At 53.6% G+C, this 27,542-nt stretch overlaps 1 protein-coding gene across 1 annotated transcript in view; it reads left to right on the top strand.

Annotated features, from left to right (window-relative positions):
• LOC138453641 (pantetheinase-like) overlaps positions 1-27,542 on the top strand; it is a 395,191-nt gene that overhangs the window by 244,586 nt on the left and 123,063 nt on the right. The window lies entirely within an intron of this gene.

Here is a 27,542-nt window from a genome sequence, read left to right on the forward strand (position 1 = left end):
GAACAAAATAGAATGGATGAAGAAAGAAAGCAGTTTATTGGATCCAAAATAGAGAAAGTGTAAGTGCATGAGTTGAAGAAGGGAACCTTTGATGTGACACTTCTTTTGATTCTGTCACTGGCCCTCATTAGGACCCTGGCGCTAAGTGTTTAACGGCACCGTAAAATGCTGCGGTGCCGTTAAACACTTAGCGCCTTACTACGAGGTCCCTTTGCGGGACCCGACCTGAACGGCTGGTCTGGACCAGCCGTTAAAGTAGGGACCCGCAAAGGGACACTCGAGGTAAGTACGGTACCGCAATTTGCGGTCCCGTACTTACCGCCTTCCCCAGTCCCATTGAGCCCTATGGGGCAAAAATGGGAATGGGGAAGGGCCAATGTTCAATGGGGAATTACCGCCCCGCCAACCTTGGAATGGGGTGTTACTTCCCCATTGAACATTGGCAAACTCGTTACGATACCGGCACCAACCATGGTGCTAATAGCGCCATGGTTTAGCGCCAGTATCGTAACGAGGGCCACTGTCTCCTTTCTTCTGAGATGCTTTCTTCCACCACTTCCTCCCGGCTTTGTGACATGTGGAAGTCAGTTAGTTGATCAGGGTACATGCTTCTGACTCCTTGTCTTTGGCTTTCCATTCACACTTCTGTTGGCAGTCGTTTGAACCAGGAGGGGTTCCTTGAGATCATTTCAGCTCCTCTGTTTGCTGTCATCAGGGTTTCCTTTTTCTACACTACCGCCCAGGGGCTGTCGTCGAACGGAATGGCGAGTGTTGTCTTGTTTGTATTGTTAAGCACAATGACATGATCCCCGGGTGCAGTTTCGATTTCATGTAATGTCTTTTGGTACTCGTTCATTCGTTTGGCCAGCATTGTCGTGTGAGGACCTCCTTGTCTTTGATATTTTTGGTTCAAGACAATTTGTGGTGAGGTATCAACAATTGCAGTACTGTGTTGTACAGAATGTCTGCGGGGGATGTGCCCGTCGATACATGTCAAGTCACTGGGTCGTTTTGCAGGAACCTTTAAAGTTCTACTTCCACAGGAGGGCTTATACCTTCGCAATCCTGACAACTTTATTTATTGTACACATGAAGCAATCAGCGTCTCCTTTGGCTTGGGGCCACCGGTGTGAGATGAAGTCGTGATTTATTTGGAGCTCTTCTAATGATCGTTGAAACTCTCTCCCATGGAATGGTGAGCCATTGTCAATCTTCACTGATAATGGTGGATCGTGGGTGGTGAACATCTTTTTGAGAGCCAGTATGACTGTCTCAGTGGTGCTGGATGGTACTACTTCCACCTCAGGATATCTGGAATGAGCGTTAATTGCAACTAACAGATAGACTACTTCCTGAATGGTGCAGAAGTCTACACTACTGGCTTCCCACTGGAAGTTTCCTCTTGAGGCAGAGCATATCGGCTCTGGTTGTGCGGGTGCTCCTGCTGATTGACACAAGAGACATGTTGCAATCAGTTCGTCGACTTTCCGGTCAATGTGAGAGAACCACACTCTGCTCCTTATCTGGGAATTGGTGTGGGTGTTTTCCTGGTGGTCCTCATGCACGAGGGCAACCACTCAGTCTTGCAATTTTTCTTGGATAACTGTCCTTTCACCTTGGAGGAGCAGGCCTTTTATGAGATTGAGAGAGCGTGGCGAACATTGAAAGCTTCTGTCAAAATGTCTTTGGATTCTTTTGTGCGGTTTTGTGGGTTCTTCAGAAACTTTTCCAGTTGCCGGACATTACTGCATTCTTAGTGATTTCAGAGCACTGGTCTTGATATGATATATTTTATTTATAGCACGCCTATACACATGTGTTTCATGGTGCAACGAGGCAGGGGAGGGGAACAAGGGGGGGGGACAAGACAACGATATTACTAGGCCCGTGACATTGCGATCACGCAAGCGCAGGGAAGAGGAAAGGGGAAAAGTGCTGGGGAAAGGGGAGCAGGAGCAAGTGCATGGCATAGGATCAAAACATCAAAAAACAAGAAGTGGGGACAGCAGGTTGCAGTGTGAGGCTAAGTGCAGAAAAGCAAGTGATAGATATTGCAGGTAGGAGTAGGGGGGACTGTAGGGTTAAAGATACAGCCCCAAGTGCAGGTGTGCAACGGGGCGGGGACAGGGATCGGGGCCCCTGATTCAGAGGGTAGCCAGGTAGCCAGGTAGCCAGTGCAGTAACAGACAGGAGATCAGCAGGGACAAGGAAGAGAGGAGGCAGAAGCAAAGAGGAAAGTCTTGAGCTGCTTCCGGAACTGGAGATCTTTCTGCTCAAGTTTCATAGAGGCAGGGAGGCGACAGACAAGGAGAGAGATCTGCCCCCAGCTCATTGCTTGGAAAAGCACCTGACCCTCAAGGAGTTGGAGGTGGAGGAGTGAAGTGCTCGAGTACGAAGATACTTCAGAAGAGAAAGCTGGAGATATTTTGGTCCCAGGCCCAAGAAGGCTTTGTGGACAATGGAAAGGGTCTTGAACTTGATCCTTGCAGCCACTTGGAGCCAATAGAGAGATTTCAGTGCTGGAGAGATATGATCCCAGGGCTTGAGGCCAAGGACAAGTGTCGCAGTCCTGTGCTGGATGAGTTGCAGAGGTCGGAGAGTAGAGCTGGGCAGATTTAAAAAGAGGCTGTTACAGTAGTCAAGCCTAGAGAGAACCACAGCTCTAGAAACAGTGAGCCTCTGGGGGGGAGGGGGGGAGAAGAAAGAAAGAATACCTCTGAGGAGGTGCAGTTGGTAATTTGACTTCTTAGAAACATCAGAGATGTGCAGAGAGAAGGAGAGTTTGGAAAGGAAGAGGAGAGATCAGGTAGGATGAGGACAGAGGGGACGTTAGAATCAAGGTTAAAGATCGGGTCTTCACGGATGTTCAGAAGAGCAGTTTCTGTGCTTCTGGCTGCTCAGAAGCCAGACTGATTGTCATGGAGACAACCGACAGATTCAGTGTGAAGATTCAGCTGAGAGATGGCCAGCTTTTCCAGGGGTTTGCCCAGGAAAGGAGTGATAGAGATGGGAGGGGTCGGCTGAAGACTTCTTGAGAAGAGGGTGCACAAGAGAGTGATTCAGGGGCAAGGGGAAAGTTCTGGAGGCGAAAGAGTGGTTGCAGAAGTCAGCCAAGGCTGGAGCAAGGGTGTCAATGTGGTCCTTGATGGTTTTGGAAGAACAGGGAAGAACCTGTTTTGATGAGGTTTCATAGATCGGACTTGTCTAGAAACCTCGTCAGGGGAGAAGAGCTTAAAGGAAGAGAAGGAAGGGGGTGGCTGCAAGAGGGCTGGAGGAAGAGGAGTGACTGGAGGGAGAAGCATGAGAAGCCGAGAGGGTTGACAGGATGTCCTGGGTTTTAGAGATGAAGTGAGAAGCCAGGGCCGTACAGAGGGCCTGGTAAGGAGCAGGAGAGGTAGCTACTGCGGCAGGATTGCCCAGCTCCTTGCAGATTTTAAAGAGTTTGGCCGAGTTGTTAGATGCCGCAGAAACAATGGCTTGTATGTAAGCTCTCTTTTTAGTGAGGAATGAGAGTAAGTATTGCCTTTGGAGCAGGCGGCAGGCCAGTTTGTCAGAAGATTTACAAGATGCCAACCATTTCCTCTTCCTTGGCATGTGACTTTGGCGAGTTCTGTGATGTTGATGGCTCTCTGCTTTGCCCGGTGTATGACCTGACAGATGTGTTCCTTTGTGCTTTTGGCCTCTTTGATTTCTGCCATAGTTCCTGGTTGAGGGTGTATCAGGAGGAAATCCGCTGGATTGTCTGCTCCGACTTGTTATTCCAGGTTAAACTTGTATTGCTGTAGGTGTAACATCCATTTCTCAATTCTCACTGGCAGATGAGGTGCCGACCCTGTCAGCATGGGTTTGAGCAGTTTGTGATCCGTGAAAACTGTGAACTTCCTCCCGTATAGATATATTTGGAAGTGCCAACAACCTCTTTTTCTACGTGGGAATACCTTTGTTCAGTTTGCGTGAGTGCTCTGGACGCATAGGCGATGGGCCTCTCTTCGCCTGTGAAGGACTTTTCTATCAGGATGGCCCCTATGCATACTGGATTGTCATGGACGGTGTGCATGGACCTTTCATAATATGCCATTGTTGTATCAGCAGTTTGTGAATCTTTAATGTTCTGAAATGCTTCTTGGCATTGGCCGTCCCAGACCCACTTAGTGTTGTTTTTGTGAGTCCTTCGAGGGGTTCAGAAAGTGTTGCCAGGTTGTGAAGAAATGGACCGCAATAGGTTGTCATGCCTGTCAAACTCCTGACTTGGGCGTCGTGGGGGTGATGCCTTATTGATATCTGAAACTTTGAGGGGGTCCGCAGCTACACCGTTGCTATTAAATACGAAGGCAAAAAATGTGAACTCTTCCTTTAGGAATTCACAGTTATCCTTGTGTAGCGTGAGGCCACAGTGTGCAACCTCTCGAGCACAGCTGCTAGTCATGACATGTGTTCGGTTTTGTTTTTCACATAGATCAGGATGTCACAGCTGACATTTAACACTCAGTGGAGTCCCTGAGCACAGTCTGTATTGCATGTTGAAATACTTTGGCAGCTGAGGAGATGTCAAAGTTGAGGCATTTGTATCTCCTCATTCATAGGTGTGTCGAGAAAGTGGTGATTCAGCATGTAATTTCATTTGGTGGTACCCTGCATTAAGGTATAATTTCGAGAATATTGTAGACACTGTGAGGTCCGTGATGATCTCGTCTAGCGTGGGGGTGACATGCCTCTCTCGTATAATCGCTGCATTGGGGAGGCGCATGTCAATGCAGAGTCTTACCTTCCCTGGTTGTTTTGGATTGCGTGTTACTACCATTGGCAAAACCCATGGGGTAGTTCATGTTGCTTTCTCAATTCTTCTGCATTTTCCAGGTCTTGGAGCTCCCTGGGCACGAGCTTATGCATGTGAAACGGTATTTTTCGGTGTGCCACCATTTTTGGTTGCACTGTGGTGTCGAGATGGAACTTTATTGATTGTCCTTTTAGGCACCCTATTCCTCTCAGTATGATGCAGTGTTTGGAGAAAAGTTCTTGTATTTCATTTGTTGGTGATATGTCGCATATACATTGTATGAGTCCCAGGTCTTCAGCTGATTCCCAAAATAGCAAACACTGTTACTGTTGTTTACAACATATATTTTTGATTGTTTGATAGTGTCACCCTTTTATTTATTTATTATTTTTGCATTTGTAAAGCGCACTAAACCTGTAGGCATCAAGGCGCTGTAGCATACTTGTTACTTACATGGCTTACGGTTGTGGTTGCAGTATATCTTTGCTTAAGATTATGGTTGCATTCATGTTACTTACATAGCTTACAGTTATGGTTGCAGTTACATACATGTTACTTACACAAGTTATGGTTACAGTTGCAGTATATCAGATTGCATCGTGATGATCAGTCATCCAAGACTCGAGTCATGTCCTCACTGCCATATGGTGCAATGCCATCTATATGGCCTTATGAGAAGCCGCTCAGCGGTGAAGGCAGAGGGTCTGATCACCGTTTGCTGGAGAATTAGGGAGCACTTCTGCTGTGTACTAGGTCCCAGTGCATCATGGCAGCAGCCCATTAAGTGAATTGGCGTGGGGGCGAGCAGTGCAAACACACATGCAGCACTTGTCGGTGGTAGTTACGGGGCAGCCAGGCACTCGCTCTGATGGTGTTCACAGGCACTGCTCGCCCCACCTCCTCCTCACCTCACCAGTAGTCCTGTCCTGAAGCATCCTAACCCTGGTAGCGGTTTTCGACACTGTATGCAAACAGTAATGTCTTAGTTTTCTTCAGCACAGGTTTAGGCCTCATCTTTGCATATGTCAATTGTGGGATGATGTGTACTGATGCTCCAGCGTCAACTATGAAATCTGTCGCATCTCCTTTGATCTTCACTGTACATCTGGGTCTTTTCTGTTTTTCTCTCCCCCTCATTCAAAGCTGTGATCTCGTGTATTTTCCTACTTCTTGTCATTATTGCTCTGATCTTTATATTTGCTGCTGTTGGTTCATCTTCTTCCCCTGATTCTTCCGTGGAGGAGTTATCTGTGTCTTCTTGTTGGGTTTTTCCTGTTTCTTCTTCTAGCCGACTCTTGACGTTTTGCAGCATCTTGGTGAGGACCGACACACCTTTGCATAGTGATCTAGTCCTCCGCATACGCTGCATGTTGTATCTTGTGCCAGGCAGTTCTTTCTTCAGAGTTGTGGTACTCCTCACCATTCACATTCTTTGGGGTCTGGTATATGTGACTGCCATGTCAGGAGGCTCTTTGGTGGTCTATCTTGGCGTCTCTGCAGGCTGTTGTCAGAGACTCTTGCAACCGTTGTAGATGGCGTGATCTTTTGTTTCTGTGGGATGTTCCCCATGTACGCAACTCTCACTTGGGCAAGTTCACCCGTTGTAGATGGCGTAATCTTTTGTTTCTGTAGGATGTTCCCCATGTACGCAACTCTCACTTGGGCAAGTTCACGTTGGCGCCCATAGTCTAATATGCTGTGTAGGTGTATTCCCTTCTTACTGAGGACTATTCGCCTCAATTTTTCAAAGTGCATCCCATTGATGACCTGACGTCTAATTTCCTTCTCATCGTCTTCAAATATATCTTATAATGCCAATTTACACAGATGCATATGCATCAATCGTCTCAGACTCTTCTTGAACTGATGTGCAAAATATCAACTGGGTTTAATTGGGGCATGTAGTGATCCATGAGTGCTCTTCTGGCAGCATCATAGTCATCTGAGCCTCTTACATTCGCAAGCGAAATGCATATATGTAGTGATTGATCACCAATGTCCAAAAGCAGGTGTGATCTCATTTTTTTGGGGGGTAGCTATGCCCCTGCAGTCCATCAGCATTTCAAACTTCTGAAGCTATATAATGCCTGTCTTGGTCTGACTGAGGAAGGATCTGTGTATGGGTCAAACAGGGGCATTAGCGTCTAAGACCCTCTATGGTTGCATTGAAAACTGGCTGCTAACCTACTTCATGTCGGTGTGCTTGTGATCCGGCTGTGATCTGAGGAACTGCTTGATCCTGGTGTGGCCATCGTGGTTTAAAAAGTTCTGTTCTTCTTCCTTTCTTGTTCTCCAGCCTCTGGGAGGGTCTTCTTACTGTTCCCCTCCTCACAGTATCTGTGTTAGGCTCGAAATCGCTGTTCAGACAAAGAACGTATGTTTGTTTTTTGTGTGTTCTTTTCTCCTCTGTCATGCGATGGTGATCCCACCTCGTCGCCAGTGTTATAGCCCGAGGCAGCTCTCCACTGCCCTCGTGCATTGTCGGGGGCCTCCTGGGACTTGGCCCATCATGCATGCAGCTTTTCGGGTGCAGCATGAGACAGGAGAGAGGCAGTATAGGCTGAGTAGTGTGGGCCCCCCCCTTCGCTCTTGTTCCTTGTACCCCGACTCTGGAATAATATGACAACCAGACTTGGGTGTGGAAAACTTATAGGCCGTAGGCTTATTTATTTTCTACCGAAAATAACACCAAAACATAACATAACAGAATACCTCACACCAGATGCTTTTGGGCACATCGTGTCCAGGGTTGGAGGAGATGCCCAGCCTTCTCCTCAACAAGTCTTTGTTACCCTTGGGCATCCGACCCCGGACACATGCCGCTGCCTACGACTTTCTTCTACCGTGTACCGAAGAAAGTACTCGGCGTTCCGGTTCCTCCTTCTTTCTCCTTTCCTTCCTTTTTGCAGGGTGGGTTGGGTGGCAAAATGTTTCCTTCTCCCCCTTTTCCAGGCCCTAGGAGCTTACCCGAATGAGGTGAGCTCCTTCCTGGTTTGTCCTTCTTGGTTTCTGTGGGGTTACTTATACTCCCCTGCTCCTTTGTTGTCCCTTTGGGGGCCGGGCTTCCCCTGGCCCCCCGTTGCTTTTCTTTCGCACCTTTCCCTGTTGTGTTTCTTGTTTCCTGGCAGCACCATGGGTGGGGGTGCCGCCTGGCTGCCCCTCCCCTTGCTTTTCGCGCTGTTTCGTCCCCCACCCTGCGCCTAACCTCCCAGGCCCTCCATCGTGCCGTACTTTGTACGGTGCCTGGGGATAGGCTGAGTAGTGTGGGCCCCCCCCTTCGCTCTTGTTCCTTGTACCCCGACTCTGGAATAATATGACAAGCAGACTTGGGTGTGGAAAACTTATAGGCCGTAGGCTTATTTATTTTCTACCGAAAATAACACCAAAACATAACATAACAGAATGCCTCACACGAGATGCTTTTGGGCACATCGTGTCCAGGGTTGGAGGAGATGCCCAGCCTTCTCCTCAGCAAGTCTTTGTTACCCTTGGGCACCCGACCCCGGACACGTGCCGCCACACCTGAGTGGATGTTGCCTCAGCCGCTCAGGTCCCCCCAAAAGCGCCCCTATCTGCCCTGAGAATGTTGCTATAACAAAAACACCCCTCAACCTTAGTAGACAGGTGCGCACCAGGTTCTCCGTGCTATAAATTCTGACATGAAGCTTTCCGTTTTTCCCCCCATTGCATGCCATGCAATGCAGTATACCTGCTGCTGTTGCCTCTATGGTAGTGGTCCTTCTCTCCAGTGCAGTTCAGGTATATTGCTCTCACCTCTACCCGACTGGTATACTAACCTCGCTTTTTGCCTGGCCCTCCCCATCTATCGTGTGACAGGCCATTAGTTCCCCTGCCCTGAAAGCCCCATGGTATGCCCGGCCCAGCTTTTCTTTCTCCCTTTGGCCAATGCCTCTTCCCAACATTCACCCCTTTTCGCCGAAAATACACCCACCTCCTGTGCTCCTATTTCCAACACTGCATTTATTACCTGCTTTTCGTACTGCTTACCTGTTTTGTACGTTAGGGCGTTCCCTGCTTGCTTGTTTATGACCCGCCCTGTATCCTTTTTCCCTTTTGAGTTAACCTTTGTAGTCAACCGTACTTTCCTTTCCAGTTTTTTAATGGACTTTTCTTTTTCCTTTTGGCCAATGACTCTTCCAAACCTTCACACCTTTTTTCTGGCGCAATTTATTCTTTGTTTGTTTTTTTTTTTTGTTTTTTTTCACATTGCACTCCCCTGCAGTCTTACTTTTCCTTTTTGTGTTAACCTTGTAGTTAACCGTTCTTATCATTCCAGAGCTTTTCGTGGACATTTCCACTTTTCCTTTTCCCTTTGGCCAATGCCCTTACCAAGCATTCACACCTTTTCTCAGCTGAAAAATTATTATTTATTTATTTATTTTTCTTTTTTTTTTTTTTTTTGTAATACTTTTTGAGTTAACCTTATAGTCAACCGTTCTTCCCTTTCCAGAGGTTTTGATGGGACCCTTGGCTTCTTTGGTGTGGGCGTTTTCTCCTTTCTGGCGCCCGCCTTGGATCCCTGCACCTCTCGCCACTGAAAATGCGCCAAAGTGACAGCTACACTTTTAATACCACTGGGCATGATGCACCCCCTATACTCGACCCGTGCACCACTGCCATGTTATCCGACGGCACTGCTATTTCTTTTTTATTCAGCTCCTCCCCCGCTGCACATAATGCTACCCAGCTAGGAAACAATTCCCGCCTGCGTGTTATTCCTATCTCATGCAGCCTCCTGCCCTGCTTTTGGTCATTTCTCTGTGCACCACTCTCACCCTAGTGTTGCGCCGACGCCAAGTTCCCTTGCCGCACCCGTGAGCAACACTCTTTTCCCCTTGGTACCTCCTCGTATCCTACCTATGTGGAGCCCCATCCTGGCCCCCTTGTCCTTGGCTCAATGCTTCTTTAGAAAACCACTTACCATTGTTCTATGACCCTTCCCACCGTATTTAGTTTTTCAGCTAGTGCTTGCAGCTCTGTCACGGTGGCCTTGTTCCTCCCTTTTAGCCGACTGCCCCTTGTCCGGCTGAAACTCCCCTCTATGCATATGCCATGAGCTGGCATGCCCCATATGTAGACATTTGCCCCTGAAATATTCCTCCTCCCCTTGCATACCTAGCCATTTCTGTGATAACTTTTTCCTGATCAACTCTTCTTTTAATACGTTTAAATACGTCAGGTTAAAAAAGTCCCATCCCATATCCGGACAGCAAACCATTTCTCATCTAAACTCGGGGTCCTCTTCATTCCATGCATCCCCCCCGCATGCCTTGTATACTTTTAACGCCCTCTGCTGATATGCTACCAATGCTATCCCGTCTTCTGGGAATTTCTGTAATATAATGGTGGGCATTTGTCTGGAAGGCAGTCATACAGCTGTCGAAGCTCTTTACTACTGTTGCCCTCCTCGGTACGCCTTTCTCGTACTCTTTTATATCTTCTATTGATCCATTCATCACTCTTCTTAGCAGAGAATAAATGTCAACCAACTCTTTTCTCCATATTTTTTCCCCCTTTACCTTGTCGTTTATATACCACCCCCTTGCCTTCGTGGACATGCCCTGTGGGTCCTTTCTCATTGTTGGTCTGCCGTATTTAGTCATGAGGGTCCCCTTTCTTTGTCTGCTTTAACTGCGGCTGCTACCACTGTTGGTGCCACGCCCTGCGGTGGGTTCCCTGCCACTGGTACTGCTGTTGCTCCTAAAGGTCCTATTGGCTGTGGATTGGTACCTTGCGGTACCCCTCCTGAGTTTGGCACTATTGGTGCCCCCTGAAGTGTTGGGGCGGAGTCCCTCTGAGTTCCGACCCTGCCTCCCCCTCCTTGTTTACGACACCTTTCCATTTATCCCATGCCTTCCAATGATCCCCTTCCTCATTATCGCTTCTCTCTGTTTCGGATGATGAAACCCCTTGCCCACTTACTCTTTGTTCTCTAAGGTGGATTTCAGATTATTTGGGGTGTTCTGAGACCCTTGTTATTCTATTTGTAATCACTTCTTTACTCGTTTTGCCAGTATTGCTTTCTATGATATCCTCCCGCAATTTGTTCCCTGGTGTCCCATTTCTCCTTTAAAACCTTAAATATGTTTGTCCTCTATTGATGCATACTGTCCTCTCTTTTGGCATTCTAGCAGGGAAAGTCTGATGCTCTATCGACTGAGCTATCCGGGCCCTTCAAAAAATATATATGAACTCTTTTCTCCCTATTTTCACCTTTACCTTCTACTTAATGTGCCATGCCTGTGCCTTCGTGGACCGGCCTTGGGTGTCCTTACCAACCGTGGGCCTACCATACTGGGTCACCCTCCTTTCCTGCTGTGCCAGTGAGTGGCCCTGCTGGGACTACGACTGTCCCTTGTATTGTTACATGGGTGAACCCTGCAGGGGTCACTGGTAAGCTGGGGTTCATCCCCTGGGAAATAGACCCTGACGGAATCCCTTGTGCCACCCCAGTGGTATGGGGACCCCGTTGTCTGCTGTGCACTTTCTACCCTTGCCCTTTTCTGTTTCTCTTTACTCATTACCTCTTTCCATTTCACCCATGCCTGCAAGTGGTCCCTCTCTTCATCTTCGCTACTCTCTGTTTCAGATGTTACCACCCTTTGCTTCTTCTCCTTCCCTCCATGGGCTCTGGCGACTTACCCTGAAACGTGATGCATGTTTTCAACATTTTCACAATTTTGTCCCCAATATTATTAACAACCTTTACAGTACCTTTTTTTGTTTCCTTTCTTTTGCTTTTTCCTAAGTACCTCCGGCTGCTCCTGCGATCCCCTTGTCGCCTCTCATGCCCTTTTCCGGCCTTGTGGTATCGCAGCCTCCTCGTCGCTGCCGCTGGAATCCTCTAGCAGCCAAGGCGACATTGCCCTTGCCCTTTTCTCCGTCTTCATCACATCCAGCACCCATTGTGCTCCATACTCTTTTTCTGCTTCCTTGGCCCATGAACACTTGCGCTCTTCTCGCCCTTTCTTCTGCCATTTCGTGAAAATATTTCTTTTGCTTTTTCCTAAGCACCTCCGGCTGCTCCTGCGATCCCCTTGTCGGCTCTCACGCCCTTTTCTGGCCTTGTGGTATTGCAGCATCCTCGTCGCTGCCGCTGTAATCCTCTAGCAGCAAAGGTGACATTGCCCTTGCCCTTTCCTCCGTCTTCATCACATCCAGCACCAATTGTGCTCCATACTCTTTTTCTGCTTCCTTGGCCCATAAACTGAATGTCTTTAATTGTTGGTTTTTCGTGCCTCTCCTTTGAACTATTGTGTGGGCTTCATGCTGCTTCGTTTTGGTCCACAATGCGTTAATTGTGTGCTGTCCCTTTAAAGATTTTCGGCACGTCCCAGCTCCTTCCGATCACGTGTGTCTGTCGGTAGCCACGCCCCTTGAAATGCAAGTGGCAGAATTTGCTTAATTTTCCGGTCCGTTTCTCGCCAGTCGTTTTTTGGTCCGCTTTGGCTCTGCTGCCAGTAAAGCTCCTCTTTCCGCCCGTTGCGGCTCCTCTTTGTGAAAAAATGTGAGACTTAATTGGCCCCTGCGTGATTTGAACGCGCAACCTTCTGATCTGAAGTCAGTGGTGCCACTGTTGTGCCACGGTGTCCTTGTGTCTGCTTTCCCCCTTTCCGAATTACTTGGTTCGTTTTAACCGATAGTTAAAAGCATGCCCAGGAGGTTCCGGACATTGGATTAGAACTCAGGTCCCCAGCGTTCCAAACCAAGCACTTACCAGTTGAGCCACTGTTGCTGTGCTGGTTGCCAGGCAACGCCTCCCTGGCAAAAGTTGCAGACCTCCTTCGATTGTGTGGGCGGTGCGGCCCCTCCTTCCTGGCTGCTCGCTGTGGCCGTGTGTTGTCTCCGCCTCCCTGCTCTGCTTCCGCGGTCCTCCAGCTGCCTCTCCCCGCGGTGCTCCGTCTCCCTGCTGCTGGACGGTGCCGCGCTCCTCACGCCGTTCCCTCCGATCGCTGTCGACGTTCTGGTTCGTCAGCTGCTTTCCTTTCCCGACGTGGATCTTCCCTCGAAGTTGGTCTGGACGGTGCCTTCAACCGCAGCGAATCCCTTCTCTGGTCCTTAGCACAATGAGCTCCTTCCGCTTACCCGCACAGGTGAGCGGCCGCTTCTATTCCTTTCCTGGATGACTCCTTTCTGCTTACCCGCAGAGGTGAGCAGCCGTGAGGAAAACTGCACGATCCTCGGACCCACTCCTTCACTGGGATTCTCTGCTCACGCCGCTCTGTCTGCAGTGGGGGAGAACCAAAAGAAACGAAAAACCCGCAGAGGCAAAACGACAATGTTTCCTTCTCCCCCTTTTCCAGGCCCTAGGAGCTTACCCGAATGAGGTGAGCTCCTTCCTGGTTTGTCCTTCTTGGTTTCTGTGGGGTTACTTATACTCCCCTGCTCCTTTGTTGTCCCTTTGGGGGCCGGGCTTCCCCTGGCCCCCCGTTGCTTTTCTTTCGCACCTTTCCCTGTTGTGTTTCTTGTTTCCTGGCAGCACCATGGGTGGGGGTGCCACCTGGCTGCCCCTCCCCTTGCTTTTCGCACCATTTCGTCCCCCACCCTGCGCCTAACCTCCCAGGCCCTCCATCGTGCCGTACTTTGTACGGTACGGGGCCTGGGGCATTAGTGTTGGCAGCTCATGCCGCGTGGCAGCTATTTCTTTGGACTTCGCCGCACGTGCACAGTGACGTGTGGTGGCAGCGAGCACTCAACACACATCTCTCTCTGCTTCTCCTTCATTTCTTGTGTATGGAGCCACGCGCAGCCACGCCTCTGTGCATGATATGGGGTCCCACAGCAAGCCTACACTTTGCAAAAGGATAGGCAGAGCCCCTCACTCTTACAGGTCTGCAAGCTGCAGCACACTCACAGACTTCAAGGATGCAGCTTTGCCACTAATAACTGACCCCCACATGGGCAGCCGATGACTCCAGTGCGGATGAGCCCGTGCGCTCAGCCGCCTAAATTGTATTCTCTGTTTTAGCGCCTTCCGGCGTCAATGTGATTGTATGCATGTGTGTGTGTGTGGGCGCAGTACCCATAGCTCTCAACCTTTCATGGCACTTGGGCGGGTGAAAACAGCCGATTTTGTAATTGGCGTGTGAAAGTCTGTTGATTCCTATGGGCGTGTAGGGAGCTTGGCAGGTGAGAGAGCTGCCTAATTGGCGGGTGACACCCACCAAAAGGGTGTGAGTTGAGAGGTATGGGTACTTGCCGACACAGCGGTACCACGCTGATAAACTAAAGTCTCACATTATATGATATCACTTCGATCAATCTCACCTCTTAGTGCAACATCATGCCACGGTCAGATTGCCACACACATATCCTGCTGACTTGGTGGCATGATGCCCATAGGGTGACATGGCGCTCAGTGGCAAAACTGTATGCAGTGAGGTAATGCACTGCAGTGGTTCCACCATCAATACAACAAAGAATTAGGGAGAAGTGGAGGCTTCTGCACAATTAGCTGGCAGTGTGTGTGGATCTGAGCACTCTGCACAAGGATGCACAAGCTCCCCTGGTCTGTACTCCCACAGTGAGTGTGTTGGGAAAAGGGGTGAATTGTTATTCTCCAGCATGGGGTCTGGCATGGATTCACATGCTCATGAATATTCCCCGTCGTCAGGCTGGGAATCCTCGGTAAAGAAAAAACCAGTATCAGTTTCGTTTCTGATCTGTCTTTCGTAGTAATAACCAATCACTGGTCTCTGCGTCATACTGACCACAGCCAATGACTGCCCTCTACCTAAGCACCGCCTCTGGCAGCCATCTTCAGATTTTTACCGCACGTTCATGTGTTGGGATCCTCGTGCTATTGCTCTCGAGCGTTAGTGCTATTTTTCGCGCTTTTTCACAAAAAACTTCGATTCTTTCGGTCAAAAGAGCCTCAAGCTCCACCGATCCTACATCCGATCAACGGGGACCCGTGTCGGATTCGTCTGTGCCCCTCAAGGGTGAAGATTTCGTCGAGCTACACTTCGGAGGACTCCAGAAGCTTCTCAGGCCCGGTCTCGGAGATGGCCCAGGAGAAGGGAAGCTCGACGCCCGGAAAGCTGTTCAGGGTCTGCCCTGGATGCCAGCTGCAGAACGTCTTTAAGGAGGACGAACACTCTTTCTGCCTTTACTGCCTTCATGAGGACAAGACGCACGTGGAGAAGGACTGTGCGTTTTGCGGCAACATGTCGGAACCGACCATGAAGGACCGCCATCAACGTCTCGCCAACTGGCTGGAGGGTAAGAGCCTGTCTGGCGAGAAGAAGAAGAAATCCGAGCGGTCTTCTAAGACCTTTGAGGGCGCCCCGGCGACGGGGGCCCAACATAAGGCTAAGCACCGCGAGTCCGCTGGCACCGGGAGCGCCGAACGGTCGGGCTCTACGGGCGCCAGGCAGGGCGCACCCTCCCCGGCACCATCAACCACGAGCCAACGCTCTGGGTCGGGTAAGAGGAAGGCCGAGCACCCGGCGAAGCTCCTGGAGAGGCCCCGGTCGAGCTCTAAGGCAGAGGAGGAGCGTGGCAGTGCCCCCTCCCTCAAGGATAAGGCGGTGAGCGCACCTAAGGTGGTGAAGGCCTTGATCCATCCGACCAAGCCCTCTATCGAAACGGTCGCGGCGGCCCTGGCTCAGCCTGTGGAGGCTGCACCAGTGGTGGCGACCTCGGGGCCCAAAATCTCCCTGCCTCCTCGGAGGGAGTCTTCTTTTGTGCCCATCGATAGGACCCCCGTGAAACCCTCCGTGGGGAAGAAGAAGGGGGGGCAGGGCGTCGTCGTAGATTCAGCCTCAACCTCAGAAGAGGAGCTGATCGAGGTCATAAGCCACGGCCTAGGTGTGGAAGAAGGCCAGCCCGTCGGAATGGACCCCGACGCAGGTGACGACGACGACATCGTCGAGGATACCGACGGGGCCCCTGCTCGCCCGTCGGATTCCCCTCTGCCAGCGCCGCAAGACAACTCGGCGGCCATTTTGTTGGCCATACAGTCCTTATGCTCCGAGATAAGGACGAGGCTACCGTTACCGACGGAGGAACCTCTCCCGTCGGGGGATCCAGAACCGGGACCTTCTGGTGTTCCCCCTACCAAGAAAAGAAGGATCCATCCACCACCTCCTTTTCAACCGTCGCGCCCCGTCCAGCCCTCCTCCCCGTCCACCCGAGGGGATGATACGGGGACTGACACGGCAGCGACGGGTACGGACGACGAGGCATACGACGAGGATATTCCGTCGTCGCCTCCCGCCAGGGCTTCTCCGCCCGACGAGATCGGATCTTTCCACTCCATGATCTCCAGGGCTTCCGAGCTTTTCCAACTCTGCCCTGAGGAGAAGAAAAAGGAAGGCTTCCTTTATCAGCGGCGCGAGGCCAAGAGGAAGACGGTCCTCGCAGTGCCTCTGTTGGACGACATTTGGGATGAGGGCCTTTCCCTCCTCAAGAACCCTTCCACGACGCCAGCTAGAAGAGACCGGTACGAGAAAAAGTACCGGGTCCCGGACACGGCCCCCCTGTGCCTCCGGGCGCAGCCTACCCCGGATTCCGTCGTCTCCGCGGCAGCCAGGAAGAAAGCGGGGGGGGGTGCGGCCTCCACATCGACTTCCCCGCCGGACGGCGAGGGAAAGAAATTGGATGCTATGGGACGTAGAGTCATCTCGTCGGCAGCGATGACGATTAAAGCGGCCAACGCCTTGGCTATCGTGGCTCGCTACGACAGGGAGCTCTGGTACAAGATAGCTCCCCTGCTGGATTTTCTGCCGGACGACAAGAGGGCGGAGGCCCTGGAGATCCTGCAGGAAGGTGAGGTGGCCTCGGACCACGCCATCACCGTGGCGACGGACATCGCCGACACTGGGTTCCGCCAGCTGGGCAACGGCGTTTGCCTTTGACGTCGTGGATGGCTCAAAGCTACGGACTTCCGGCAGGACGTCCAGACCAGAGTCCTGGACATGCCCTTCGACGGGAACAACCTGTTTGGGAAGACAGTGGACGATTCCCTTCAGGCCATCAAGGCGGATACTGAGACGGCCCGGGCCCTTGGAGTTCTGCAGCAACGACGGACGCCCTTTCGGAGCAGCGGAGGCAAGGGCGCCTCCAAAGGTTCCGGCGGCGGTTTCGCTTCCTACCGTCAAGCGGCCCGCTCGTCGTCGCAAGAGGCCTACAGAGGACGAGGCAAGTCTAGCGGACCCCGCCGTCGTCGCCAAGGAGGTCAAGGCGGCAAGGCCGCGTCCAAGCAGGATTGAACCGGCCGTGGGGTCGGGCCCCCACCGAAGCACCCCGGTGGGAGGCCGGCTGGCGGGCTTCGTCAGCGTGTGGGAGTCCATCTCCACCGACCGTTGGGTGCTGGACGCCCTGGCCCGGGGCCACGCGCTCGAGTTTCAAAGAAGGTGCCCGCGCGTCCCCCCCGTGGCCAGGAAAGAACTTCACGTCCCTCAACTTCTCCTGGAGGTAAAGGCGATGCTCAGGAAGGGCGCCATCGAACTCGTCCCAAAGAGGCTTCGGGGCTCCGGAGTCTACTCGAGATACTTCCTCGTGAAGAAGAAGACGGGAGGATGGCGCCCCATCCTAGACCTGCGACGTCTGAACAAGTTCATCAAGGCGCAGAAGTTCCGGATGGTCACCCTCCAGCACGTCCTGGGTCAGCTGGAGGAAGGAGACTTCCTATCGTCGTTGGATTTGGAGGATGCCTACTTCCACATTCCCATCCTAAAGGGGCACCGAAAATTCCTCAGGTTCGTGGTCCAAGGGTGTCATTACCAGTTCAAAGCCCTTCCCTTCGGACTACGGTCGGCACCCAGGGTATTCACCAAGTGCCTCGCACCGGTGGCGGCGCAGCTGCGCCGCGAGGGGATTCACGTCTACCCCTACCTGGACGACTGGCTCATCCGCGCCAAGACGAGGGAGCTCGCCGTGGTCCACACGGCAAGGACCGTCCAACTCCTCACGGACCTGGGATTCTCCGTGAACTACGCCAAATCCCACCTGGTGCCCGCGCAAGTCGCACTGTTTCTGGGAGCGAGGCTCGACACAGTGTCCCTTCTGGCCTCCCCGTCGGAGGAGAGGACCAGGACCATCTTGGGCAAGGTGCAACGGATGTTGGTGGCCGACGCGGCCAAAGTGAGGTCCATCAAGTCCCTCCTCGGGATGATGTCTTCCTGCATCTACCTCATTCCCATGTGCAGGCTCCGGATGCGCCCGTTGCAAGAATTCCTGGATGCGCGCTGGATCCAGACGACGGGCAGCTTCGAGGAAAGGATCAAGCTCGACGAGAGCTTCCGACGAGCGATACGGTGGTGGGGCACCCGCGCGCATCTGACGGCGGGCATGGACTTCCAGACCCCAGCCCACCAGGAGACTGTGACCACGGATGCCTCCCTGGAAGGGTGGGGAGCGCACACCGAAAATCTGCACGCAAGGGGACTCTGGCTCCCGACGGAGAAGTCCCTGCATATCAACGTCCTGGAGCTCCGTGCAGTGTTTTGGGCCCTCAGGTCCTTCCTTCCGTCCCTCAAGGGCAAGGTGGTGAGGATCTTCACCGACAACACCACCACCATGTTTTACATCAGGAAACAGGGCGGAACCAGGTCCCCAGCGCTGTCCAAGGAGGCGCAGGACCTGTGGCATTGGGCCGTCGCCCAAGGGATTTTTCTGGTGCCGTTTCATCTGGCAGGGATAAAAAACACCATCGCCGACTCACTCAGCAGGGAGCTGCGCTCGTGCCACGAGTGGGAACTACGGCAGGATCTGGTGGATCGCCTCTTCCGACGGTGGGGCACACCCCAGATCGACCTGTTCGCGACGGCGACGAACACCAAGTGCCGGAGGTTCGCCAGCAGGTTTCCCCAGACGAGGAGCATGGGCGATGCTTTCTCGTTCCCCTGGGAGGGCCTGTTCCTCTACGCGTTCCCTCCCTTGCCTCTGCTAATCCGGCTCGTCAACCAGCTCAAGAGGTCACGGTGCAGGATGATCCTCGTCGCACCTGCGTGGCCGAGGCAGATATGGTTCCCGGACTTGCTGGACTTGTCAGCGTCCCCGCCGATCAAGCTGCCGGCGGACGCGGATCTACTCTCCAGGGAAGGAGGCGCCATCCTCCACCACGACCCGAAGTCGCTGAACTTGCAGGCCTGGCTCCTGCAGCGCTAGAGTTTGGAGGATACGACATACCGGCCGATTGCAGAGAGGTTCTTGCAAAGGCCAGGGCGTCCTCGACTCTTAAATGCTACGGACACAAATGGAAGAGGTTCTCTGTCTGGTGCCACGCACAGAAGATTAACCCTCTACGGATGACGGCTCCCCAAGTACTGCCGTACCTGCTGACGCTGGCCAAAGCTGGTCTGGCACACGCGTCCATCAAGATTCATCTTGCTGCGATCTCCCGATACACCAGAACCACGGGGCGGACGTCCTTGTGGTCTCATCGTCTGGTGAAAGAGTTCATGAAGGGACTGTTCAGATTGTTCCCGCCGGTGAAGGCTCCGGCCCCGGCGTGGGAGCTCAACGTGGTGCTGACCAAGCTCATGGGACCTCCGTTCGAGCCTCTGCACTCGGCCCCGTTGAAGTTTCTATCGTGGAAAACAGCTTTTCTTGTGGCCATCACCTCTGCACGACGAGTGGGAGAGATCCAGGCCCTTTCCTGCAAGGCCCCGTACTTGACTTTCCACGACACGAGGGTAGTGCTCAGGACGCACCCCTCCTTCATGCCCAAGGTACCGTCGGACTTCCATCTCAACGAACCCTTGGTGTTACCTGTGTTCTTCCCGTCGCCTTCGTCGCCGGCTGAGAGGACTTTGCACTCGCTGGATGTAGCTAGAGCGCTGAAGTTCTACGTGGACCGCACGAAGGGTTTTCGGAAGACGTCACAACTCTTTGTGAACTTTGGACCTGTCAATCAGGGGAAGGCTCTCTCGAAGGCTTCCATCTCCAGATGGCTCTCCGGCTGTATCATGTGCTGTCACCGGTTGGCAAACCGACCGCTGCCTGGCCGTCCGAGAGCCCATTCCACCAGAGCGATCGCAGCTACCACGGCGTTCCTATCTGGTGTGCCCCTGCTGGACATATGCAGGGCTGCTACGTGGAGGTCGACGCACACCTTCAAGAAATTCTACTGCGTCGACCGGGATTCCAGGGAGGAGTCCAGGGTCGGCCAAGCAGTGCTGCGCAACCTGTTCGCCTGAGGTGAGCCTGGTGAGGAGGTAAGATGCTTAATGTTGAGTTGATGTGATGCTTAATGTTGAGCCTTTGCCACCTCCCGTGGTTGTGCATGTGTGTACTGCTATGTATTCTTTATTCATGAGCATGTGAATCCATGCCAGACCCCATGCTGGAGAAGGAACAAGTTACTTACCTGTAACTGTTGTTCTCCAGCATGGGTCTGGCATGGATTCACATGCGAACCCTCCCGCCTACCCCTCTGCCGCTCTTCACTTGGTCATACTGCCACTTCACGTGCTTCCAAATCTGAAGATGGCTGCCAGAGGCGGTGCTTAGGTAGAGGGCAGTCATTGGCTGTGGTCAGTATGACGCAGAGACCAGTGATTGGTTATTACTACGAAAGACAGATCAGAAACGAAACTGATACTGGTTTTTTCTCCAGCATGGGGTCTGGCATGGATTCACATGCTCATGAATATTCCCCGTCGTCAGGCTGGGAATCCTCGGTAAAGAAAAAACCAGTATCAGTTTCGTTTCTGATCTGTCTTTCGTAGTAATAACCAATCACTGGTCTCTGCGTCATACTGACCACAGCCAATGACTGCCCTCTACCTAAGCACCGCCTCTGGCAGCCATCTTCAGATTTTTACCGCACGTTCATGTGTTGGGATCCTCGTGCTATTGCTCTCGAGCGTTAGTGCTATTTTTCGCGCTTTTTTCACAAAAACTTCGATTCTTTCGGTCAAAAGAGCCTCAAGCTCCACCGATCCTACATCCGATCAACGGGGACCCGTGTCGGATTCGTCTGCGCCCCTCAAGGGTGAAGATTTCGTCGAGCTACACTTCGGAGGACTCCAGAAGCTTCTCAGGCCCGGTCTCGGAGATGGCCCAGGAGAAGGGAAGCTCGACGCCCGGAAAGCTGTTCAGGGTCTGCCCTGGATGCCAGCTGCAGAACGTCTTTAAGGAGGACGAACACTCTTTCTGCCTTTACTGCCTTCATGAGGACAAGACGCACGTGGAGAAGGACTGTGCGTTTTGCGGCAACATGTCGGAACGGACCATGAAGGACCGCCATCAACGTCTCGCCAACTGGCTGGAGGGTAAGAGCCCGTCTGGCGAGAAGAAGAAGAAATCCGAGCGGTCTTCTAAGACCTTTGAGGGCGCCCCGGCGACGGGGGCCCAACATAAGGCCAAGCACCGCGAGTCCGCTGGCACCGGGAGCGCCGAACGGTCGGGCTCTACGGGCGCCAGGCAGGGCGCACCCTCCCCGGCACCATCAACCACGAGCCAACGCTCTGGGTCGGGTAAGAGGAAGGCCGAGCACCCGGCGAAGCTCCTGGAGAGGCCCCGGTCGAGCTCTAAGGCAGAGGAGGAGCGTGGCAGTGCCCCCTCCCTCAAGGATAAGGCGGTGAGCGCACCTAAGGTGGTGAAGGCCTTGATCCATCCGACCAAGCCCTCTATCGAAACGGTCGCGGCGGCCCTGGCTCAGCCTGTGGAGGCTGCACCAGTGGTGGCGACCTCAGGGCCCAGAATCTCCCTGCCTCCTCGGAGGGAGTCTTCTTTTGTGCCCATCGATGGGACCCCCGTGAAACCCTCCGTGGGGAAGAAGAAGGGGGGGCAGGGCGTCGTCGTAGATTCGGCCTCAACCTCAGAAGAGGAGCTGATCGAGGTCTTAAGCCACGGCCTAGGCGTGGAAGAAGGCCAGCCCGTCGGAATGGACCCCGACGCAGGTGACGACGACGACATCGTCGAGGATACCGACGGGGCCCCTGCTCGCCCGTCGGATTCCCCTCTGCCAGCGCCGCAAGACAACTCGGCGGCCATTTTGTTGGCCATACAGTCCTTATGCTCCGAGATAAGGACGAGGCTACCGTTACCGACGGAGGAACCTCTCCCGTCGGGGGATCCAGAACCGGGACCTTCTGGTGTTCCCCCTACCAAGAAAAGAAGGATCCATCCACCACCTCCTTTTCAACCGTCGCGCCCCGCCCAGCCCTCCTCCCCGTCCACCCGAGGGGATGATACGGGGACTGACACGGCAGCGACGGGTACGGACGACGAGGCATACGACGAGGATATTCCGTCGTCGCCTCCCACCAGGGCTTCTCCGCCCGACGAGATCGGATCTTTCCACTCCATGATCTCCAGGGCTTCCGAGCTTTTCCAACTCTGCCCTGAGGAGAAGAAAAAGGAAGGCTTCCTTTATCAGCGGCGCGAGGCCAAGAGGAAGACGGTCCTCGCAGTGCCTCTGTTGGACGACATTTGGGATGAGGGCCTTTCCCTCCTCAAGAACCCTTCCACGACGCCAGCTAGAAGAGACCGGTACGAGAAAAAGTACCGGGTCCCGGACACGGCCCCCCTATGCCTCCGGGCGCAGCCTACCCCGGATTCCGTCGTCTCCGCGGCAGCCAGGAAGAAAGCGGGGGGGGTGCGGCCTCCACATCGACTTCCCCGCCGGACGGCGAGGGAAAGAAATTGGATGCTATGGGACGTAGAGTCATCTCGTCGGCAGCGACGACGATTAAAGCGGCCAACGCCTTGGCTATCGTGGCTCGCTACGACAGGGAGCTGTGGTACAAGATAGCTCCCCTGCTGGATTTTCTGCCGGACGACAAGAGGGCGGAGGCCCTGGAGATCCTGCAGGAAGGTGAGGTGGCCTCGGACCACGCCATCACCGTGGCGACGGACATCGCCGACACTGGGTTCCGCCAGCTGGGCAACGGCGTTTGCCTTCGACGTCGTGGATGGCTCAAAGCTACGGACTTCCGGCAGGACGTCCAGACCAGAGTCCTGGACATGCCCTTCGACGGGAACAACCTGTTTGGGAAGACAGTGGACGATTCCCTTCAGGCCATCAAGGCGGATACTGAGACGGCCCGGGCCCTTGGAGTTCTGCAGCAACGACGGACGCCCTTTCGGAGCGGCGGAGGCAAGGGCGCCTCCAAAGGTTCCGGCGGCGGTTTCGCTTCCTACCGTCAAGCGGCCCGCTCGTCATCGCAAGAGGCCTACAGAGGACGAGGCAAGTCTAGCGGACCCCGCCGTCGTCGCCAAGGAGGTCAAGGCGGCAAGGCCGCGTCCAAGCAGGATTGAACCGGCCGTGGGGTCGGGCCCCCACCGAAGCACCCCGGTGGGAGGCCGGCTGGCGGGCTTCGTCAGCGTGTGGGAGTCCATCTCCACCGACCGTTGGGTGCTGGACGCCCTGGCCCGGGGCCACGCGCTCGAGTTTCAAAGAAGGTGCCCGCGCGTCCCCCCCATGGCCAGGAAAGAACTTCACGTCCCTCAACTTCTCCTGGAGGTAAAGGCGATGCTCAGAAAGGGCGCCATCGAACTCGTCCCAAAGAGGCTTCGGGGCTCCGGAGTCTACTCGAGATACTTCCTCGTGAAGAAGAAGACGGGAGGATGGCGCCCCATCCTAGACCTGCGACGTCTGAACAAGTTCATCAAGGCGCAGAAGTTCCGGATGGTCACCCTCCAGCACGTCCTGGGCCAGCTGGAGGAAGGAGACTTCCTATCGTCGTTGGATTTGGAGGATGCCTACTTCCACATTCCCATCCTAAAGGGGCACCGAAAATTCCTCAGGTTCGTAGTCCAGGGGCGTCATTACCAGTTCAAAGCCCTTCCCTTCGGACTACGGTCGGCACCCAGGGTATTCACCAAGTGCCTCGCACCGGTGGCGGCGCAGCTGCGCCGCGAGGGGATTCACGTCTACCCCTACCTGGACGACTGGCTCATCCGCGCCAAGACGAGGGAGCTCGCCGTGGTCCACACGGCAAGGACCGTCCAACTCCTCACGGACCTGGGATTCTCCGTGAACTACGCCAAATCCCACCTGGTGCCCGCGCAAGTCGCGCTGTTTCTGGGAGCGAGGCTCGACACAGTGTCCCTTCTGGCCTCCCCGTTGGAGGAGAGGACCAGGACCATCTTGGGCAAGGTGCAACGGATGTTGGTGGGCGACGCGGCCAAAGTGAGGTCCATCAAGTCCCTCCTCGGGATGATGTCTTCCTGCATCTACCTCATTCCCATGTGCAGGCTCCGGATGCGCCCGTTGCAAGAATTCCTGGATGCGCGCTGGATCCAGACGACGGGCAGCTTCGAGGAGAGGATCAAGCTCGACGAGAGTTTCCGACGAGCGATACGGTGGTGGGGCACCCGCGCGCATCTGACGGCGGGCATGGACTTCCAGACCCCAGCCCACCAGGAGACTGTGACCACGGATGCCTCCCTGGAAGGGTGGGGAGCGCACACCGAAAATCTGCACGCAAGGGGACTCTGGCTCCCGACGGAGAAGTCCCTGCATATCAACGTCCTGGAGCTCCGTGCAGTGTTCTGGGCCCTCAGGTCCTTCCTTCCGTCCCTCAAGGGCAAGGTGGTGAGGATCTTCACCGACAACACCACCACCATGTTTTACATCAGGAAACAGGGCGGAACCAGGTCCCCAGCGCTGTCCAAGGAGGCGCAGGACCTGTGGCATTGGGCCGTCGCCCAAGGGATTTTTCTGGTGCCGTTTCATCTGGCAGGGATAAAAAACACCATCGCCGACTCACTCAGCAGGGAGCTGCGCTCGTGCCACGAGTGGGAACTACGGCAGGATCTGGTGGATCGCCTCTTCCGACGGTGGGGCACACCCCAGATCGACCTGTTTGCGACGGCGACGAACACCAAGTGCCGGAGGTTCGCCAGCAGGTTTCCCCAGACGAGGAGCATGGGCGATGCTTTCTCGTTCCCCTGGGAGGGCCTGTTCCTCTACGCGTTCCCTCCCTTGCCTCTGCTAATCCGGCTCGTCAACCAGCTCAAGAGGTCACGGTGCAGGATGATCCTCGTCGCACCTGCGTGGCCGAGGCAGATATGGTTCCCGGACTTGCTGGACTTGTCAGCGTCCCCGCCGATCAAGCTGCCGGCGGACGCGGATCTACTCTCCAGGGAAGGAGGCGCCATCCTCCACCACGACCCGAAGTCGCTGAACTTGCAGGCCTGGCTCCTGCAGCGCTAGAGTTTGGAGGATACGACATACCGGCCGATTGCAGAGAGGTTCTTGCAAAGGCCAGGGCGTCCTCGACTCTTAAATGCTACGGACACAAATGGAAGAGGTTCTCTGTCTGGTGCCACGCACAGAAGATTAACCCTCTACGGATTACGGCTCCCCAAGTACTGCCGTACCTGCTGACGCTGGCCAAAGCTGGTCTGGCACACGCGTCCATCAAGATTCATCTTGCTGCGATCTCCCGATACACCAGAACCACGGGGCGGACGTCCTTGTGGTCTCATCGTCTGGTGAAAGAGTTCATGAAGGGACTGTTCAGATCGTTCCCGCCGGTGAAGGCTCCGGCCCCGGCGTGGGAGCTCAACGTGGTGCTGACCAAGCTCATGGGACCTCCGTTCGAGCCTCTGCACTCGGCCCCGTTGAAGTTTCTATCGTGGAAGACAGCTTTTCTTGTGGCCATCACCTCCGCACGACGAGTGGGAGAGATCCAGGCCCTTTCCTGCAAGGCCCCGTACTTGACTTTCCACGACACGAGGGTAGTGCTCAGGACGCACCCCTCCTTCATGCCCAAGGTACCGTCGGACTTCCATCTCAACGAACCCTTGGTGTTGCCTGTGTTCTTCCCGTCGCCTTCGTCGCCGGCTGAGAGGACTTTGCACTCGCTGGATGTGGCTAGAGCGCTGAAGTTCTACGTGGACCGCACGAAGTGTTTTCGGAAGACGTCACAACTCTTTGTGAACTTTGGACCTGTCAATCAGGGGAAGGCTCTCTCGAAGGCTTCCATTTCCAGATGGCTCTCGGGCTGTATCATGTACTGTCATCGGTTGGCAAACCGACCGCTGCCTGGCCGTCCGAGAGCCCATTCCACCAGAGCGATCGCAGCTACCACGGCGTTCCTTTCTGGTGTGCCCCTGCTGGACATATGCAGGGCTGCTACGTGGAGGTCGACGCACACCTTCACGAAATTCTACTGCGTCGACCGGGATTCCAGGGAGGAGTCCAGGGTCGGCCAAGCAGTGCTGCGCAACCTGTTCGCCTGAGGTGAGCCTGGTGAGGAGGTAAGATGCTTAATGTTGAGTTTGATGTCATGCTTAATGTTGAGCCTTTGCCACCTCCCGTGGTTGTGCATGTGTGTACTGCTATGTATTCTTTATTCATGAGCATGTGAATCCATGCCAGACCCCATGCTGGAGAAGGAACAAGTTACTTACCTGTAACTGTTGTTCTCCAGCATGGGTCTGGCATGGATTCACATGCGAACCCTCCCGCCTACCCCTCTGCGGCTCTTCACTTGGTCATACTGCCACTTTACGTGCTTCCAAATCTGAAGATGGCTGCCAGAGGCGGTGCTTAGGTAGAGGGCAGTCATTGGCTGTGGTCAGTATGACGCAGAGACCAGTGATTGGTTATTACTACGAAAGACAGATCAGAAACGAAACTGATACTGGTTTTTTCTTTACCGAGGATTCCCAGCCTGACGACGGGGAATATTCATGAGCATGTGAATCCATGCCAGACCCATGCTGGAGAACAACAGTTACAGGTAAGTAACTTGTTCCTTCTTTACCGAGGATTCCCAGCCTGACGACGGGGAATATTCATGAGCATGTGAATCCATGCCAGACCCATGCTGGAGAACAACAGTTACAGGTAAGTAACTTGTTCCTTACTAAACATTCCTGTTTATGTAGAGGGCAAAGTTTAAGTTACGCGGTGCAGCACATTAAATGTGGTGAAAGGGCAGATATGAACACATCATGTGCCAGTGAATTCGATACTATCGGTCCACACCGCCACATCATTTTCAACTCCAATTTATGTAGCAGTAGTTCTGCATTAAGATTATGGCGCTGGCTAAGTAAGAAAGCCATAACATGTGGTTTTGCGAGTGGGTATCTGCAAAAGTTGAACTGCTATAAGAGTGAACGTATGGCCATTGTGAAGTACCTGTGTCTCATTAGAGTCATCGTCTGTTCCTGTGCCTCAAGTATGCACCACTTTTGATTTGTGGAAAGTGACGACAGGCTGAAGGGAAGTGACATTATTATAAAGGTAAGTGACATTTTCGCTGTGCGGTCCGGTGTGAAATATGGTGACAGCAATTTGCATAGTAAAATGAAACTGATCTCTACTGCTCCAATGAGGCTATGAGCTGCAGGGAGCATAGTGAATGTGCCTGACCACAGAAGGGACATTGGGCCTCATTACACGGTAAGCGGTAAGGGTTAACGGTCACCGGTAAGGGTACCGGTGACCGTTAACTCTTACCACCTGATTACGAGGTCCCTTTGCGGGTTGGTACTTTAACACCTGCTTTTTATCAGGTGTTAAAAACCAACCGCAAAGGGACTAGGGTGCTAATTACGGTACCGCAATTTGCGGTACCGTAATTAGCACCTTCCCCATTCCCATTATGCCCTATGGGGCAAAAATGGGAATGGGGAAGGGCAATGGGGGAAGGGGGAATTACCGCCCTGCCAACCTTGGAATGGGGCGGTAATTCCCCTTTCCTCCAAGGTGGTGCCGGTATTTTACCAGCACCAAGGTGCTAAAGCACCTTGGTCCACCGCCTACCGTGTAATGAGGCCCATTGTCATTGGCCCTCATTAGGACTCCAGCGCTAAACCATGGTGATATTAGCCA

Source organism: Ambystoma mexicanum, chromosome 4p, assembly GCF_040938575.1.
Source record: "Ambystoma mexicanum isolate Mex_15411 chromosome 4p, UKY_AmexF1_1, whole genome shotgun sequence".
Lineage (NCBI taxonomy): Eukaryota > Metazoa > Chordata > Amphibia > Caudata > Ambystomatidae > Ambystoma > Ambystoma mexicanum.